The 18,414-nt window shown below is 36.2% G+C and overlaps 1 long non-coding RNA gene across 7 annotated transcripts in view; it reads right to left on the bottom strand.

The window, feature by feature from the left end:
• LOC115494366 (uncharacterized) overlaps window positions 1-18,414 on the bottom strand; it is an 83,746-nt gene that overhangs the window by 44,368 nt on the left and 20,964 nt on the right. For 2 of the 7 annotated variants that reach the window (XR_012055098.1, XR_012055097.1), the window contains exon 1: window positions 1,910-18,414. This exon is cut by the window's right edge and continues 20,964 nt beyond it. This is a non-coding gene — a long non-coding RNA (uncharacterized lncRNA). The other 5 variants (XR_012055096.1, XR_012055095.1, XR_012055100.1 and 2 more) reach the window with 5 other exon arrangements.

An 18,414-nucleotide genomic window follows, 5' to 3' on the forward strand; every position in this document is an offset into this window, starting at 1 on the left:
CTGCTTTGGCTTCAAGATAATAAATGCTCAATGGAAACAATCATGAGATGCAAAATACCCTAAGAAAAAGGGGAAAAGGGTATATCAGCAGCAAGCATGCAAGGAAGTAGGCTTAATGACTACTAAATACAGGGAGACTTACAGTTTAAAACCTGTCATATTAATGGGGTTGCAAACTGTAGGGAATCATGAAAGGCTAGGGGACTCCTAAGACATGGAAATTTTCCATTTTGAAGACTGTGCTATAGAGAAGTTATTTAGAAGATATTTAGAAATCCTGGCCATTCACTCCTTCACACACCCTTCAAGGTCAAGTATTCCCTATGAGCCCCTCAAAATACAAACACAAGCTTGAGAACTGTGTTTTGATTGAAACAGCTGCTTTAGAACGATGAGTTAAAAACGTAAAGAGTCAGAAAGCTCTCTGCAATTTGAAAAGGAGGGGATGGGCCTCTAAAGGTGGAGAAAATATGGATTAAGTATCCCATGACAGTGATAAAACATGGATTCGCCTTTCTTTTACAAGGGCTTTGTGGTCCTTACAACTAAGATATGGATATAATATAGATAAACAAAAGATTATGTTATGCAAGACAGCAAGCTAAAGGAGATAAACAACTATTTTTTCCTTCAGACTCTTTCTCACCTGACAGATGTAGCATTTATGAAGTCAGTGCTTATGAAAGGAAAGTGGTAGGAATGAGTGATACTAGAGCCACAAAGCCATCTCAAACAAGTAATTCACTCATTAAATACAACTTTATAAAAGGTTTTAACAAAAATTACTGCCTCAATATATTAAAGGAACGCAGCACTCCTAGTAATTTGCAGTAGAGTGGTTGGACAGTTTTTACTGCACCCTCTCATACTGAACTGCTTAAATTTGAAATGCCCAGTAAGATTAATGAGTTGGTTAGAAAAGTGAGAAAGGCTAAGGGAGATGCTGAAAAGAACATGATGCAAAAACCTAGCATTATATTACAAAAAATGTGTACCTTTTTAAAAACAAGTCACATATTTGCATATTTTTATTCTTATTTTGCTTGCTCTCATAATTTATTCTTCAGTATAAAGCTAGAAATATAGCACCTTACAAAGACAGCATTATAATCATTAAAAGACATGGAAAAGACCTCCAAGATCATCAAGTCCAAAAAGTAATCAAAGGTCTCCTGCATTATCCCAGAAGAAAGCTCAAATACAGCAGCAGCTGTAGTAGTTTTGACATAACTAACAGTGAGTATCTTCTTCAAAAGTATATACACATCTTCAAAAGTGTATATTATTCTGGGATTATTTTTCAGAGGTGTGACGTAGAATTGGTACCTCTGTGTCAGTTGCCCATGGAAGAAAGGATGTGTCAATAGTGGCAGCAATTTAATACAATACTGACAGTGCTCCTGCAGAGACTCTGATACAGTACTTGAAAGAGAATGACATTTATTATCAATCCCTACAGAGTTTTCTAGACTGTGTGTCAAAGCATATGCCAGAGATTTACAAGAAAAAATTATTCTGAACATAATATGCCCTAAGGATATATCATTTAAGTTGAAAGAATTATCAATTCTTAGGCCAAAGAGGAAAATATTTTAGCCACTCTTTCAATGAATGATGTTATGTGTTGTCTCTTTTTTGGCTACAAACTGAACTATCAAATAAATATCTCAAAAAGCACCCTAAAAAATTATCCAGGCTAGTCTAGTAGCTATCGGTTTTTTGGAAAAATAGATACAGAAATAAAGCATACATTAAAACAGTATTGACTGATTTGGGCCCTTACCTCTGGATGACTGTGAAAATCAATTATTGTATGCGAAGAACCTACTGATATTTTTATTTCTTCCGCAATCATATATAATATTAAAAATTACTTTAATTATTATGTAAAGTATTTCCACAACTTCACCTTATCTGCCGATCAGAAGAGCAAGTTGACACAGAGAGGCAAGATCTTCACAAATATAGGTTTCTATATTTTCTTTCCAGTTCTAAGAAAAACAAGCAGATCCTAGCATAAAGGAAAAAGCAAATTCCAAACGAGAAATTTTCACATCAGCATAATTATGTATCATAAAAATATATGTTTTCTTCTTTCTAGAATATAAGAAGGAAAGCATTCACACATCAAAAATGCAAACAGTTGTTGAAAAAATCTCTAGCTAATTGAGACACTGAGATGTGGTCTGATCTAGCATATTGCCCCTAGTCACCTGTAAATGATAATCCCCTTCAGGCCCTTGTTAGCCTATAAAACTTTTCAATCAACTTCCCTGAGAAGCACCATACCAAGAGGACTTGGCTGAAAAGCTCGTAGCACTGAGCGACCTTAAAATAGGAGGACCTCAGCTGCTGGCCAGATTATTCCACTGGTAACAGCCCAGCACCTGTTGGGGTTTGTAACGATCCACTGGCCACATGCATGTTTCTATTAACCATTCTTTTTTTCCTGCTGCCTCACAAGGATGATATCACAATACTCAGCAATTTTTCCTCCAGCAGGGAGGGCATTTGGTGGTCAATACACTGTGATATAAAACAAAGGAAGATTTACTGATACTACCAGATTAATTATTTTGCTGACTTTCAGTGCTTCCTTCAGATGGTGTGTATTTCCCTATCAAAAGTATAAAAAATATCAATAGCATAAAGTGTAGAAGTGACAACAACATGGAATATAAATGGAATCCATATTTTAAAAGGAAATATTGTGCAACCTAAAAACTATTTGTGTAGTGCATCAGGTATCTCATGATGAGGACTGATAATCACTGTTAATGTTTAAAGTTTCTCATGTAAGACCAGGCACTCTTGACACAAATTTTTAAATTTAAGCTATTAATTGAAGTAGTATTTGCTATCCTATCAGCCAGCAACCACAGCATTGCAGTTCAGTGTTTAAATGCAATTGTTCAGTGCAAAGGAGTTTTGGCCAACATCCCAGGCAACCCCTAGAGACATGTCAGATGCCTTCCAGGTTAAAAGGGACATGACAGTAGAATCTGTGTGTTACATAAGGTTTGACACAGCAATTGCAAAAGGATTAAAGGAATATCTCTACCATGTGATAGAGACCTTTCAGTGCCAGTGTAAACCTGATCTAAATCATCCACATAGCCTAGAGTCAGGCAGAGCTAAGGTCCTGAAACAATCTGGTAGTGGTAAACTGTGTTCCAGAATCTGGGCATTTGTGAGAAAGTAGAAGTATCTCTGTACTATGCTGCACTGTGCTGAAGAGATACACTCCTAAAGCTGACAAGCCCTCAGAATTAAATTGTCTTACTGCTGTTCTTAATATTCAGTGTGGATGAAATTCAACTGCTAACAAAAGTCAAAGTCACATTCATCTTTAGAATGATCTATTTGAGGCCTATGTCCCCAAGATTATTTGCCCTTAATTTGCAAAGCAAAATGCTCTTTATTAGCAAAAGAATCTCTGAATCCCACACTACAAGTTCAGAAATAAGTTTTGCAGCTATTCCTACAGTTGAAAAGATTAAACTTCAGTTAAATAAACCTGAAGATGACAGTGATAAGTAAATTGCTCATGTGAAGAAGTGAATTTAGAAAGCCCTTCTGTTAAATGAGAGTACATGTAAGTACATCCATTTATCATAATTACTAAGTTCTACTAGGGGAAAAGATGTTCTCTGAAGTTGAGAGAAGCTAAACTTAAAAGTTTAAATTTTTTTGTGCAGAAGTATTTGAAATACAGGTGTATCAAAAATGCTAGAAGTTAATGCTAACAGGGGTGAGAAAAATTTGCCTTCAAACTGAAAGCAAAATTGTTGAGCATACTTATCCTTAAGTTATGGTAAACTGTTTTATACTGTGGAGGGGATTAAGTCATATTCTGTTCTTGTATGCATCTGCCATTAATAAAAAAAATCCATTTTCTGCAAGCCAACCATCACTCATCATACATCACACATCAATAAAATTTCTGCTTCATCTTCAGATGAAATATAAAGCTTGGTCTAGTAAAAGGGAGGATCATGGCAAGATGGGGAAAGTCCTATGCCTAAAACAATGGATGGCAATTTCTTCCCTATGAAGAGACTAAAAAAACAACAATAAAGCTATGAATTAAATTATTGATTACTGGGTTACTTGAAAAGCAGAGAAAGTCCAAGATGACTTAGGTGCAAACCACATTGTGGGTGTAGGTAATAAAGTCCATTTCATCTCTGAGTGCCAACTGACATGTGCTCATGTGACACTGACCTTTATCATAATTATGGACGTTGATATAATACAAGGAAGAGTGAGATATGGCTCCTATAGTTAATGCATATTGGATCTTCCTTCCTTCACACTCTAGTAGTGTTAAGACATATCACTATGAACTCCAGCTAACATAAATATTTAAATAAAAAGGCACTTTCTTTTTCATTCCTGATGTACAAAGGACAATTGTCTCTATATAGGATGATGTATCACAGATGTGTTCTCTTTTGTTAGAGATCCTAAAAATTAAATTCTGGGTTAAAACTCAGTCTGTCTTAACAAATTAACATGCTAAGTTCTGACAAATGGACAAATACTATTAATTACAAAAATCTGAGCTTACTAAATACAATCAAAACATTTATTTGTAAAACTATTTAAAGAAAATTACAGGCTAAAAAAGCAAGGCCAAGCTTATTTACACATTTCCAGAGAGACTACTCATTAAAATACTAGTTTGCTGCTTAAATGTTACCCTGATGAGTGCTTAGGAGAAACCCCACATCTAAAATCCCCTCTGCTTCTTAATTCTTTACACATAAAAAGTTATTTTATAATGTATAAGTTCAAGTACTTTGAGAAAAGAGATTATGTTCAGCTTGGTTCTACATTAGCATGGGTATAGATTTAAAGCAATTAGCAAGAAGGCACTGAGACTTCCTGGGTAACACAAAGGTTTATTGTTTCAGAGATTAAGATTCTGTTCTTTTCTCTTTCTTTGACTTCTTTTGAAATGCTGAAACTCAGTTATTAACCTTTCAAACTTTCCACAAAGCTTCATTTCTTGAACAATTACTTGCTCATTATGTGTAAAGCAAATATGTAACAGTTAAACAGAACTTTTCTCTTCAGGACTCCTCCACCTTTAAGTTCAAATTCCCATTCTGTTATTTTAAAGTGTTGGGGTTTTTTTGGGGTTTTTGTTTTTTTTTTTTTTTTTTTGGAAATTACTTTAGTGGCACACAACTGGTGGATTTTTTCATGTGATTGTCTTCAGCCTTCAGGATACATAAGAGTCCTTTTGAAACCAACATTTTACCAAGGTATAATATTAACCTGTCTGGTTAAAAACTCATGGTTTTGAGCTGTAAGATCAAGGACTAGTCCTTGTCCTAGAATTTGTGTGACTTATTGTTGCAGAGAGATTACTTTGCTCTACACTGATTTCTATTCCATGCTCATTAGAGTTTAAATCCTATTATAAAGAGAATAAGATAAATCCTACTGTAAAGTTGAGTTTCATCTTGCCTTAAGACATCAATATGACTATTCAACACTCAGAAGTTTGTGAAATTTTCAGAAAAGCTCAAGAAAAAATAATTTTCTAGGACAAGAACAGTAGGATTTTAAAGAATTTAAAACCTGTGGGAACAGTTCAAGTTCCAACTTTTTTTATCAGTTAGGGAATGAGAAGCGGGGAAAATGGACCTGGTACATGTTCATTCTTAATTTTCTTTACCTTCTTTCCTTACTAATACATCCCTAGAATAATTTTGTACCATTTTCTAGGTGAGACCTATAGGTGCTGGAAAAGTTTGGACTTGTTACTCAAAATCAAAAATGTTTCTTAAGAATACTGTTTTTTCCTTGCAGGAAATCCTGTAATTCAAAAGTAAATAAGCCCTAAGTATAATTACAGGACAGTATTTTCAGATTTAAATTTATTTAAAAAATCATATTTAATTGAAAGCAAAAAATATTCTGATTTAGAAAAATATGCATATTGTTTTTATTAACTGATCTATACTGTGTAAAAAATAATAAACTGTATCCCAAACTACAACTTTAGGATTTAAGATCTCTTTTTTTCAAAGCAAGTATGCTTTATACAATAGAAGACAGATGTTTCCATGTTTTTGTATAATTTAGTTTACCAATTTAGATCTCAGTTTATTATTCAGATGTTTGATGTTGTAACTGTGCTATATTTAATTATTGATCATTAGAAGAAAGGAAATAATGTAGTGTGTTTTAATGACTACATTGTTAACAACTTGATTTAACAATTAGTTTTCAAGAAACATGGCTCTGTATATGACTACACTGAGACCTCTAAAGTAATTAGAAATACATTCTGTTATGCACAGTATAGACCATGGATTACAAAATTGAAAGGAAAATGGGTTAATACAAGATAGAAAAAGAAAAATCTCTCAAAACTTTTGCAGTGAAGCAGAAAGGGGGTTTTGTTTCATGCTATCTCCAAAATTTTGTTGATTATACTTTTTATTCTATTTTTGCTAGGAATCTGTCAAACTATCAAAGTAATCTATTTTCTAATAATGCAGTCTACAATAAAAGCTCCAAGATTTCAGTTGACAGAACACAGAGGGACTATAGCTTATGATTGATTAATCTTGGTGGTCATGGGAAATACTTTTCAGAGGAGGGAAGAACTGATACCCTTCAAGACTCTTTTTCCACATTCAGTAATTAATCTTCCAAAGATATCCTGCTCTCATCTTCCAACACTCTTCCTGAGGTTCTTTTCTGCAAGAGGATTGGGGAACATATTCAGGATCCCTGCTCAAATTCCCCAGTGGGCCCAGCCTTGGATTCTCCATAATAAATAAGCCAACCTTTCTAAAAAGGTTTTCAGGAGATCATTACGTAAGTTATCATCTATCTCACATTACTCTAACCTCGTGATACAAATGTCAGCATGCTAATGAATAGGTCATGTCCAACCTTCATCATATGGCTGGGCAAGAAGGGACTTACACAATCATTCACTGTAAATGTTTCTGCTACAGCTGAAGCAACCAGAAGACTAACGTGTCTATTTATAGTATTTCTAATTATGTGTGTATTAAATAGTAGTGGCACTTAATATGTGTTTTAGAATAACTTCCTTTTCCACTGACAGTTTTTTTTCCAAGCTGACTCCAATTATCTCAAGAAGCCAGGCTTGACATACTGGCATACCACTCACACATGTGCTTAGGACAGTCTCGGAATAGTAATGTCACTCTGCCTAGAGACTGACAGCTTTGGAAAAGATGTTCAGAAAGTACTTCAGGTAACCTAGAGAAGTCACGAACTCATGCAATGTAAATCCAGCATGACTGTCTTTCTGTTCCTCTTTTTGCCTAGTTATCCCACTGTAGGAAACCTACAGTGCTTTGCTCATTATTACTACTTCCGTTAGTAGTCCTTCAATCTTACAAAATACAATTTTGACATTCATTTATATGGTTCCATTCAGACCATCACAAAATTCTGTGATATTCCGTGGATCAGTTTTTGATAATTTAAACATCATCTTGCAGACTAATATCAAAGATTTTTTGACATAAGCATTAAAATCCAGACTGAGTTTTGGTATGAGAGCAAGAAAATGTGGGAACAAAAGCTGTTTCAAAATAATGTCAGGAGGAGATTAAAAACAAAAATCTCTTTTGCAGAGACAATACTTTAAAGGCCCAATGCACCCCTTTTAATTTAAATTTATTATCAGAAATTACACAGCCAGAATAAACTAGGAACACAAAATGTGCCAAATTTTATTGTAACTATTATTATCCATTGTTATCCACTATTATTATTTATTGATTTAAACAAGGTTATAAAATCCCACTGATTGTCAGCTGAAGATTTAATCCTCTGAATGCAATATTCCTTCACATATATTTTGAAAATCTTTCAGTAGCAATAGTGGTATGATTGTTGTCATTTGACCTCTTCCAGACAGTAGCTACAGGAAGATAATTTTTCTCTGAAAAACTGAGGATGTAAAGGGAATAAAGTAGAGAAGGAAGATGTAACCTTCCACTCATAATCAGCACTAGCAAAAATAATTTAGTTCATATTTGACTACTTGGTGCTGTACCTTTAAATCATACAATCACCTTGTTTAAACAGAGCATTCCTTTCATAGAACTGAAGTGGAAAAATGTGCATTTACATTTTGAACCCTAAGGAAGAGTCTCAGTATTTTCCTAAGGAAACACTTTTTGATGGCATCATTCTTCATGTTGTTCCACTATTTCAGATAGACTTGCTCCCACTGTGCAAAAGACTCCTCAGCATCTGGTAAAGTTATTTTCCTATTTTTGTGGAAACAGGCCAAGATGTGCAGCAACAGCTAGTAACTCTGTAATAATGAAGTAACTCTTTCCTGGAAAGTTAGAAGTTTAAAATTTTTTTAATAAATATCTAAAGAGGAATATTACAATGTAGAAAACAGAATTCATTGCATTATCCCCTTAAAGAAAATATTATAAATGTGTGTACAGAAGGAAATATTATTATGCAGCATATTATTATTTAGTAGATAGAAAGTTATACTATGTATTTACCCTTGTGTTGCTAGGCCATACATCTGTGCTGCTGGGAAAATGTTTTTACTCCTCCATCATTATTGTCCACCAAAAGATAAGAGGAGAGACAGGAACAAAAACCAGTTCTTCCATATCTCTGGTCCATGCTAGACGTCCCCCCCTGTTTCTTTCTTGTTTTTTTTTCATCACATTGAGAGCAGACTATCTTTAGGACTACTTCGGACAAGCTGAGGCTAACAGACTACACTCAAGTATTTTGCTTGAACTCTAGACCTTACTCTGGCACATCTTCCTTTTATTGTATTACTGTCTCTTCTCTTACCATGAAAAGAATGAAAATGTACACTAACCATTTGAATTAGCTTACAGGGTGCGTGATGGCTTTGAAAACTGACGTATGTTTGATAACTACATGGCACTCATTTATTAATGTTTTGGTCAACATTTCTCCACATTTCATTCCAGGAAATCCTCCTATTCAATCCCAGTCTCCAGAGGTGGATGAGCTGGGTGTGGGTACAGCTTTCTGATATTACCAAGATTTTGCTTATGCTGCAAACTGATGATCTGGAAGAAAAACCTTCTGAGAATACTAAAAATATCACTTATCTTGTGCTTTTTACCTTCTTAGTGTTCTTGTTTCCCTCTCTGCTTTGGTCTTTTTCCCTCATCCCCTCTCTACATAAACACATATATGAGCATACCTGCACTTGGAGCACCATCTCTGCTCAGCTCAGGTCTTCTTCCTTCTGCCTTCAACAATCCAGTATTTTACTCCTGGAGTCTTTTGTTTTGTCTGTTTTTTGGGGGTTTTTTTCCACCTATTTGCACTCATAGTTCTAGCCTGGAACAGAAAACATGATCAGAGAGAATAAAACAAACCAGGAAGTTTTCATTTTCCCATAGGTTATGGCATACTTTTCCACAAAGGAATCTCATTTCTCTTCCACTTCAGGAACACACTGATTTACAAATGCTCACCATGGGACTAGTGGGAACACAGAGCACAGGGAGCTGTACTTCCATTTAGAAAGCAAATCCTTTTCTGGGCTCTATTGAGTAAAGCAGGGTTCTGCTGACATGGAAAAACAAACAGCCTAACCTTCTGCCATACTCTGCCCTAGCTAAAAGTCTCTTCCAAAACTTATATCTATATAACCCTTAGAGATGCTTTTAAAGTACTGGGGAGGGGGGTGGAATTGTAGTTGTTTGGGGGTGCAGAGAAGTGGGGAGGGTGATAAAAATTTTTGTAATTTATGACTGTTAAAAGTCCTTTGCAGTATTGGAGAGTTGCCACGTATGAAATCTTTAATCCTGCTGAAAATTTCATGTAGCAATGTCTTGAGAAGAAGAAATTTAATAAGAATAAGAATAAAAATCATGCTTAATTGAGGGCAAAGAAAGTTTTCTGTGAAGGCTGATATTTGCAAGTATCATTTTTATTAACAAACTTTAGGTAAAGGAATAGCAATCTCAGAGTTTAGTAAAAAGAATTCATGAATCATATAGTGATTAATACAGATAGTCCATGCATACGGCCTACCTGTTGCATCTTCCTTCTGTGCCACAATTGAGACACTTTGCTAAACGAGGTTATATTGTGCCCTTTAAAGAAGATACCAAAGGCAGCACTGCTGAGTTTAGACCTAAAAGCCTACAAAGGATTGCCAGATAAGCAGCAAAGTATTATCTGGTTTTGAGAACCTGGAGTCACATGAGAAAATTTAAAGAGAATTTTAAAGAGTAGTTTGATTAGATATCTGGTTATGATTTCATATGGCTTCAACCTGCTGGGACCAGGAATTCCCCCTCTAAAGGTCTCACACCTGTAGTATTGCAACAAATGAAGCCATCTTAAAATCACTAAGAGTAAAAGTACTGTCCAGCAGTACACTCATGATATGATGATAAAGCAGTTTAAGCTACAGCATTATTGTATGTATTCTATCTAATAAATTTGAGTTGATGAAATAAAATCCATACAATCCAGTGTAAAGAAGTTCTGCTGGAGCACACAATGACTTAACATGAGTGCACAAGCGTGCAGATCTGAGGATTTTTAAGTCCTTGCAGTAATCTATCATAAATGGAAGAAACAGACATATAGCAGAACAGACTGAAGAAAAAAGAAAGCAAAGCGGCAAGTAAAAATGGTTTTGTGGGTCAGGCGCAACAAACTTAGGTCCCTAGTGTACACTTAGGATTTAGATCGTGATTGTGTATTTAAATATGGTTCCCAAACCCATGCACACTCCACTCTTCATACTTTCTTAGAATCATCTGTATTCTTCTAAGGATAATGAGAGTTTTAAGAGTCACAATGAACTGGATAATTTGATGCCTAGATCAATTTCAGGATCCAGAAGACATCTATTTCTGCAAAAATATGTGAGGTGACCAGTCTGGCTGGTATTCTCAAAGCATTCATTAAATTATCCTGGAGCACTGGGTTCTCTACAAATGTGGTAGCAAAGTTGCATTCTGCTCAGAGAGGGGACCTGCAGAGGAGCAGGAGATCTTTCTGAAAGCTCCAGAAAAAGGAGACATTCAAAAAGCTGTCTACTCTCAGCAGTTCTTTTTCTAGCATTCTAACCACTTTGCTAGTTTCAGGCACCTGCCTCTTGATTTTAGGCAGTCACTTTCTTAAACTGATGCAGGTTTAAAATTTTGTTTTGGTGCACTCCATTGCCAGAAACACTGAAGAGGGAGACATGATGCCAATTCAGTGCTCTGAATTCACCAAGAGAAATGGACTGGAAAATGATAAAGTTAGATAAACTGGAAAATGATAAGTTAGATAGATAGATCTAACTTTGGCTGGTGCAAATTCTGAATTCACCTGAGAAGCAGATAAAAGCATGGGAGGACCCATCTTGAGATGGTGAAGAACCTTCATCTTCTCTAGATTCCCTTGTCATTTCCTGTAATTACTGACTTGAATTACCTTCCTCAAGCCAAAGAAGTTTTATCATCTAGGCAAAAAAACCTGCACAGTATAGCAAAATTTTGCTATCTGAATTTTGATTTAGAACAATATGTTTCACCCAAATTTAAAAGTCTTTCCATTATTAACTGTAAGATAAAATTTTTTTCCAATATTGTAAAACTAGTGAAAAAGAAAATTAAGAATCTGATGATGTATATATGATTTATGTTTTTTTAAAGAAAAGATCTTGAGTAAAGTTTCTAAAATGTCTCAGCAGTAGCAGTACAAATTTGCTTCTGTTACTGATTTATTCACAGGAAATGGCTTTAAAGCATAGCAACACACCACAGATAGGATAATTAGGTGCTGTATTTTGGGCTCTCATAGTAGGTTTTCCTCTAATATACCCAAAGAAGAATATTTTTTTTTTAAATTTCAGAAACCTTCTACATCTCTTAACATCCGGAATAATAAACTGTCTTGCTACCTTTGCACAATCTGTAGCTCCCCAGTATCTGCAGGAAACCCACAAGAAAAACCTCATTTACGCAGATATTCACCACAGCAAAATCACATGGTCGGCAAGGTGAAAATAACAACTGAAGCCTGATGCAGCTGGAATGCATTTGAAATATAAAAAGACAAAACAACCTACTCCTTAGCATTATTTTTTCTAGAAAAAGTTATCTTTTATTGCATTTTATTATAAATATATAATCTAGATTCACAAACATACCATTAAAATAAACAACTGTAAAAAGCCCCTGAATTTTACAATTATTTTAATGTGAATTTTAAAAATCATTGCAATGATAAATTCATTTGAGCTCTAGAAGAACTCAAATGTAATTTAGTCATTCTGTGATACTGTAATCCTTTATGTCAACAGAAACCTTCTGTTCAAACTTGTCTACTCTCCAACTGCCTGAAATTGATGTTTGACCTTCTGGGTTTAAAATCTACATATATATCAATTTATATCCATAACTGCACATTTTATAAAAACATGGCTAGACAGCTATCATGAAAATCAATTACACCCTTTTTTAATTTAATGCATAACTTATTAGGTGATATCTATAGACAAATATTTTTAGTCATACAAAATAGTTTTACATTATCTTTCATTTGTTGAGTGCCATTGTACAATACCTCTTTACAACATAAAATACTTGTCAGAGCTTTATAGCCAACATATGTACAAAAAGCACATATTTAACTTCAGAAACATAAACTTCAGGCACATTAGTTCTTAGTTCTGAACAAAAGAGTAGGGAGGGGTGAACCACTGCTGTCCAAACAAAAGCCAAATAGGAATGTTTTCTGGGGTTTGAAAAGGTTACACTAAATTTGCTTGTTTGTTTTCTTTCAGTTTTATGCACTATGGCACTTCCTAGATTCAAGCAGAAGCTCAAATACAGTGCTAAGAGAAGAGCTCTTCCTCTGCTACTGTATTTCTGCTCTGATGAGAAACAGGAAATACCAGCAGTCTCATGAGAGTTCCTGTTCTCTGCAGATCCCCAGCTCAAATGGGGATTATTGCACAAACCCAGCTGAGCCTGAAAACTTCTTGAAATTGTGGGATGCAAAAAATCCTAGCAGAATTCAGGAGCTTTATCATTTGAAGACATTCATAAACACGTAGTGAAACAATACTATTTATCTGACATGGCTACAAAAAGCCTTAACTATTAACATTGAAAGGAATTATTTCCAGGTCTATATACAGATATTGAAAATATACTTTAACAAATAAATAAAAATAAGTATTTTAAAACAGGGGTTTGTTCATGTCTTTACTTTGCAATAGCTTCAAGGGACTAGATTTTTCAGAGGTGCCTTTTCATACCTTTTCTGATAAGCAGAATCCTTTAAATTTTACCAATAAGTATACAAAACCCTGGCCTCTGTGAACTCCAGTTTTCAAATCCTTGATTAAAAGTTTCAAAACTCAAAAGGTATTCAACTTCAATTAACAACAAGAAAATTCATGAGCTGAGTGGCTACGCTGGTGCCAAAAGTAATGCTGGCAACAGCCAACAGCAGTTGCTTAGAGTATAAAAAAGACAAACAGAGTGATCCTTTCTCTAGAAAGGATTTTGGCAATCTAGTAAGGGGCCTTCTGAGACAGAAGGCGTATTTGGGTCATTATGTTTACTGGCAATATAAATCTTAAATTTCATTTTGAAAACAATCATATTTTTGGCCTCAGAATCTTGTGGCGATGAATCCAACAACTTAACTATGCATTGTGTGAAAGAGTGCTTCCTTTGTTTTGCTTTCAGAGTTCCTGTGTTACAAAGTGCATAATGATTCCTTACGCGCCTTCTCTGTGATTTTATTATGCTTTTTCCTCTCAACTCACCTCTGGTCTTTTTCCATACTACAGGGGATCTCTCCTAACCTATTAACCCCTTGTGTTCCATGCTCCTTTCCATGCTTCATACCCCTTACTTTTGTACTTTATATCCTAATACCCACTTTCTGAAACGCAGTAATTGTGACTGCAAGTAATGTTCAAGATGTGAGAATATCCTGGATTTATTTTGTGTGTAATGACTCTGTTTATTTTGTTCTCTGCTGCTATCCTCATTCTTTTCTTGGCTTGGCTACTAATATGTGAGCTGATGTTTTCAGAGGACTGACCAAGGAGTCCAAGATGTCTTTCCTTCGAAGTCTGCTCACTTACAATTGATTGCTTTGCAAACATAATTGAGGTTTCCCCCCACCCTCATACATTACAGATATTAAGACTCAAGAATAATATTTTTACCCACTGCTAAGGATCACAAAGTCCTCTGGCAACTAGCCTTAGTTCTGGCCATCCTGAATGATATTTGATTGTTGGAAAATTTCTTCATATCCTTGTTCCTCCATTTTTTTGGGTCTCCTTATGAATAGCTGGACAGTTTTCCAGCACATACTCTTGTGAGTCTCCAATGGAAATCTCTCAACACCATAAAAACTTACTCGTATTTTGACTATTATGCTTGAAAGGATCTATTTTTGCAGAAATTTTGCCTTTTTACAAACCATTGTGATGGACTTTGTGAACACTTATTTTTAATACAAGTATGCTTGACTCATTAGCCCACCACCATTCATCTGGTATTGATTCCTTCTAAGAAGCTCAATACATGAGCAGGAGTGACTTCCCTCTACAAAAGTGTTTTGGTGTTGGGTATTAGTTCTGTTCATTATGATTTATAAAGATTTGGCTGGTAATGCTGGTAATGCTGGTAATGAAGATAGAGTCTGTAAGCTGCCAGAGCACTGAGAATTTCTAAAGTGTGCTGTCATATTTTCCTCCTGAACCTCTTCAGATAGGGTAACTGATACAAGTGGCATGTTACACACAGTTCTTAGTTCACTGTTTTAATACCTGAGCTCTTTTAAAACTCCAGAGTGGCTCCGGTAAGCTGATTACTCTTACCCATAATTTAATTTTTTTTTGTTTGAATACAATGATACACTGGCATTAAAAACAAACAAACAAAAAAAACTACCAAAAACCTAACCAACAAAACAACCCTACAGTTTTCCTAACTATGTAATCCTATAGATAACTTTGCTATTCTCCTACAGAGCTGCATCTTCCCGTGGCTTCTTGATGGCACCCATACTAGAGACTGGATTTGGTATGGATAGCTTGATAAAACCATTTTCTATGACTTTAAAACATGAAGGTGAAAACTCTCACAAAAGCAGCTAGACTAGGTCTTAAGAGAATTATGTATCTTTGAGAAAAATACTAAGCTGGGCTTAGTCAGTGACAAAAGAAGCTAACACAGTCTGTAGAGAGCTTCAGTGAAGCAGAAAGTAGAGGCAAAACTTCTATCCTCATCCCACTGAAAGAACTACTCAAGATGGAGAGCACTACCACATCAATACATTTTTAAGGAAGCTCCTAAAATTCTTAAGAGCTTTGTAATCGTGACAGATGTTCAAATTCTTTGATACTAAGGTTTTCACTCCAAAAGAGGTTTTGGAGTAAGAGCACAGAACATAGGAACCTACTTACCAAATCAGAAGAGGTGGTCAGAGTAGGAGTTGTGACTACTATTCTATTTGCAGTAGCACTCAGCTGATACGCTGCAGATTCAGAATAAAAGATTATAGAAAAATGCAAAACTTGATTATCTTAACTTTCTAAATCTCATTTAGAAAGTTTTTTGTATTCTTAGTTTATACTATTGTGAATCCTTATTAATTCCAGACTATTCTGCCTTGTGTAAATCCATTCTACATAGTAAATTTAAAATCTGTTACTATTTTTAAATTTATTTTAAATATACTACCTTAAAATGCCATTAGTATACCCTGGGGTTTATATTCTGAGAGAAGATCCACAAATATGTAACTATCTCACTTACTACTTTTATCTAAAATGTCTTAAATCTAATGAATTTACATGCTAATTTTCAATCAATTATTATTTAATGATTTTAATTTCACTGCTTTCAGTTTTTAGCTTGGTTTTTGGAACAAGACATATTAGTACAACATGTTCTATGACAATTTGTATTCCCCAGAAATACTAATGACTTCAAGTTAGCCTAGATTACAAAAAAGCTTCTAAACACTTCTGCCTCAGGGTTTTAAAGGTCCACTGGTTCAGATATTTTTGACCAGATTTAGAAAAACATAGAATCTGGATGATTACTTCCAAATTAGACTTTGGAAATTATCCACTTTCTCTAAGCTTCTAGGCAGCACCTTTCTCTATTCTGTACTCTCCTATTGGTCCATTTCCTTCATTTTTCTCCTGTTCATGTTCACATTTGACATTGTTTCCATTCCAGAAACATGCAGAATTTTACAATGTAACTTTTTTCTGTCACTTTATACAAGTCCTGCACAAAAATACAACTCTAAAGACCTCTTTATAGCACTGTTACAGATTGTCATTTTAACAGCATCATTTGTCATCTGAATAATGTCCCTGGTGCAAGACGGCGGTGTTAGCACATATCCCAGCCTGTAACAAATCCTGTCAGGCAGTGCTGATAAGGTCCTTTCAGCTGCAGACTGTTCAGACTGTATTAGACACAGTCACATTAGGCCAGAATGCTGTCAATATTCCCCTGATCCCTGCAGGCTGTGGAGCTGCAGTCTGGCTTCCCCCTGCCTGCTCTAGAATATTTCCTGTACTTAGATTTTCTGCATGTCCCCCAGGCCAGACTTCCAGGCAAGGGCTGACAGGATACATGTCCTCTGTCAGCCTCTGGGGACTCCACTGCTAGGATTCATCCTGCAAGAACATGGGAGGCTGGGCCATTATGTGCATGTGCTTCCTTTTTCTAGATGGTTTTTAGATTGATATTGGGCATTCTTTCAGGTGAGATCATAGGACTCTTGTCCAAATCCAGTCCAAACCCATCCTTAATATTGCCAAGAGTTTCTCCTCCGTATCATGGGATCTGACTTCCATGCAGAATACTTTCCTCTTTCCTGACTGACTCCATAGAGTCCCTATTACAATAAAAATATTATCACTGCTTTTCTGCCTTTCCAAAGCTTCCTGCCTGAGAGCTTCCATGGACAAGTCAACACAGGGTGGACAGGTTTCTGCAACTATGGTCCTGAGCACAGCACCCTCTGCAGCCCACCCACCTACTCACACAGCTGCTTGCAGGTGGCCTCCTGGCTCGACCAGCTCACACAGGGAGTAGCTGGCATCCTGCTGTCCCTCTGCTGACTCGAGGACTGCATTTGGTGGCGTGCTGTCCTTAATGACCAAACATGCTGTGCTGAGGACAACTGTCAAAAGATGGCCAGATGAAAGTTTTTAGCTGCCCCTCCACCCATTCACTGGAGCTTGCCAGTTCAGTTTTTAAGACTCTGTATTAGACCGTAGTTTCTTTGTCTTCCTTTCCGGGGGATTTCCACATCCAAACCACTGTCCCCAGCAGAGCTTCTGGAGAACACTGACTTCATGAAGGATGTGGCTACCTCATTGTTGTAAGTCAGGACAAGCCAAGCTTTTTCATCACTGTAGCCAGAACTGAACATAGAGGAGGCAGGGTAGCTGCCCCCAGCTCCATACCCCATCCTGTCACCATCCTGTCCAGCGCGACACCACCTCTCCTTTAGCTGCGAGAGGTGGAGATGAGGACCATGCAGAATGGGGCTGATCACCCACATTGCAGGGCTGCCAGCACCCATTAATGCAGATTGTGCTGGGGCTGCTCAGGGAGAACCTTGTCTAGAATAACTGCTCTGCTGCAGTTATTGCCCCAGCGAATGGCATGGTCACAGAGCTGAACTACAACTGCAGCTCAAGGTGACACTCCCTCTCAGTCCTTTATTTAATGACATGATTTGGCCACTCCTCTTAGTCCGCCTCTGCAGACTCCAGCTCTGACGATGCTTATACCCAGCCACAGTTTCAATGTCCTCCCATCAGCCTCTGAGGGACTGAAAATCGATGATCCTGCACTCTCTCTGTCTGGCAAAGGAGCCTGACAGCATCCAGCTGAGTCCACACACATGAAAACATTCTTGATTCACAAGAAGCAGTTCCCCCAAAATGGCAAGAGCACTTCTTAGAACAGATAAAATATAAAATCCAGATCTAAAAGCAACACAATGAGGATAATGTTATTATTTTATTCAATAAATAGATGGTACTATACTGTGTATTACAAATACCACAATGAACTGAGCAGTAGGCAAAATAGGTGCTTAAATAGAAAAGAGCAGATTTTGGAATTTAAATACATAATCTGTAGACCTGAATTTTAGCCCCTGCAACCCTTTCCCAAAGCTGATCAGAGCTAATGACAGTGGCTTCAAGTTTTAGTTTCTTGTCTTGTTTTTTGTTGTTGTTGGGAATCTTTTTTAAATTGATAATAAACCCATAAAAGTTGGATGGGAAAGAAAAAAAGTCAGACTTCACTTTTGCCTCTAAAGATACCTATTTATCATCATCTTCTGTGTTACACTGTGATCAAGGGACAATAACAACAGAAGAGAAAAAAC

Source organism: Taeniopygia guttata, chromosome 3 (genome assembly GCF_048771995.1).
Source record: "Taeniopygia guttata chromosome 3, bTaeGut7.mat, whole genome shotgun sequence".
In the NCBI taxonomy this organism is placed as follows: domain Eukaryota; kingdom Metazoa; phylum Chordata; class Aves; order Passeriformes; family Estrildidae; genus Taeniopygia; species Taeniopygia guttata.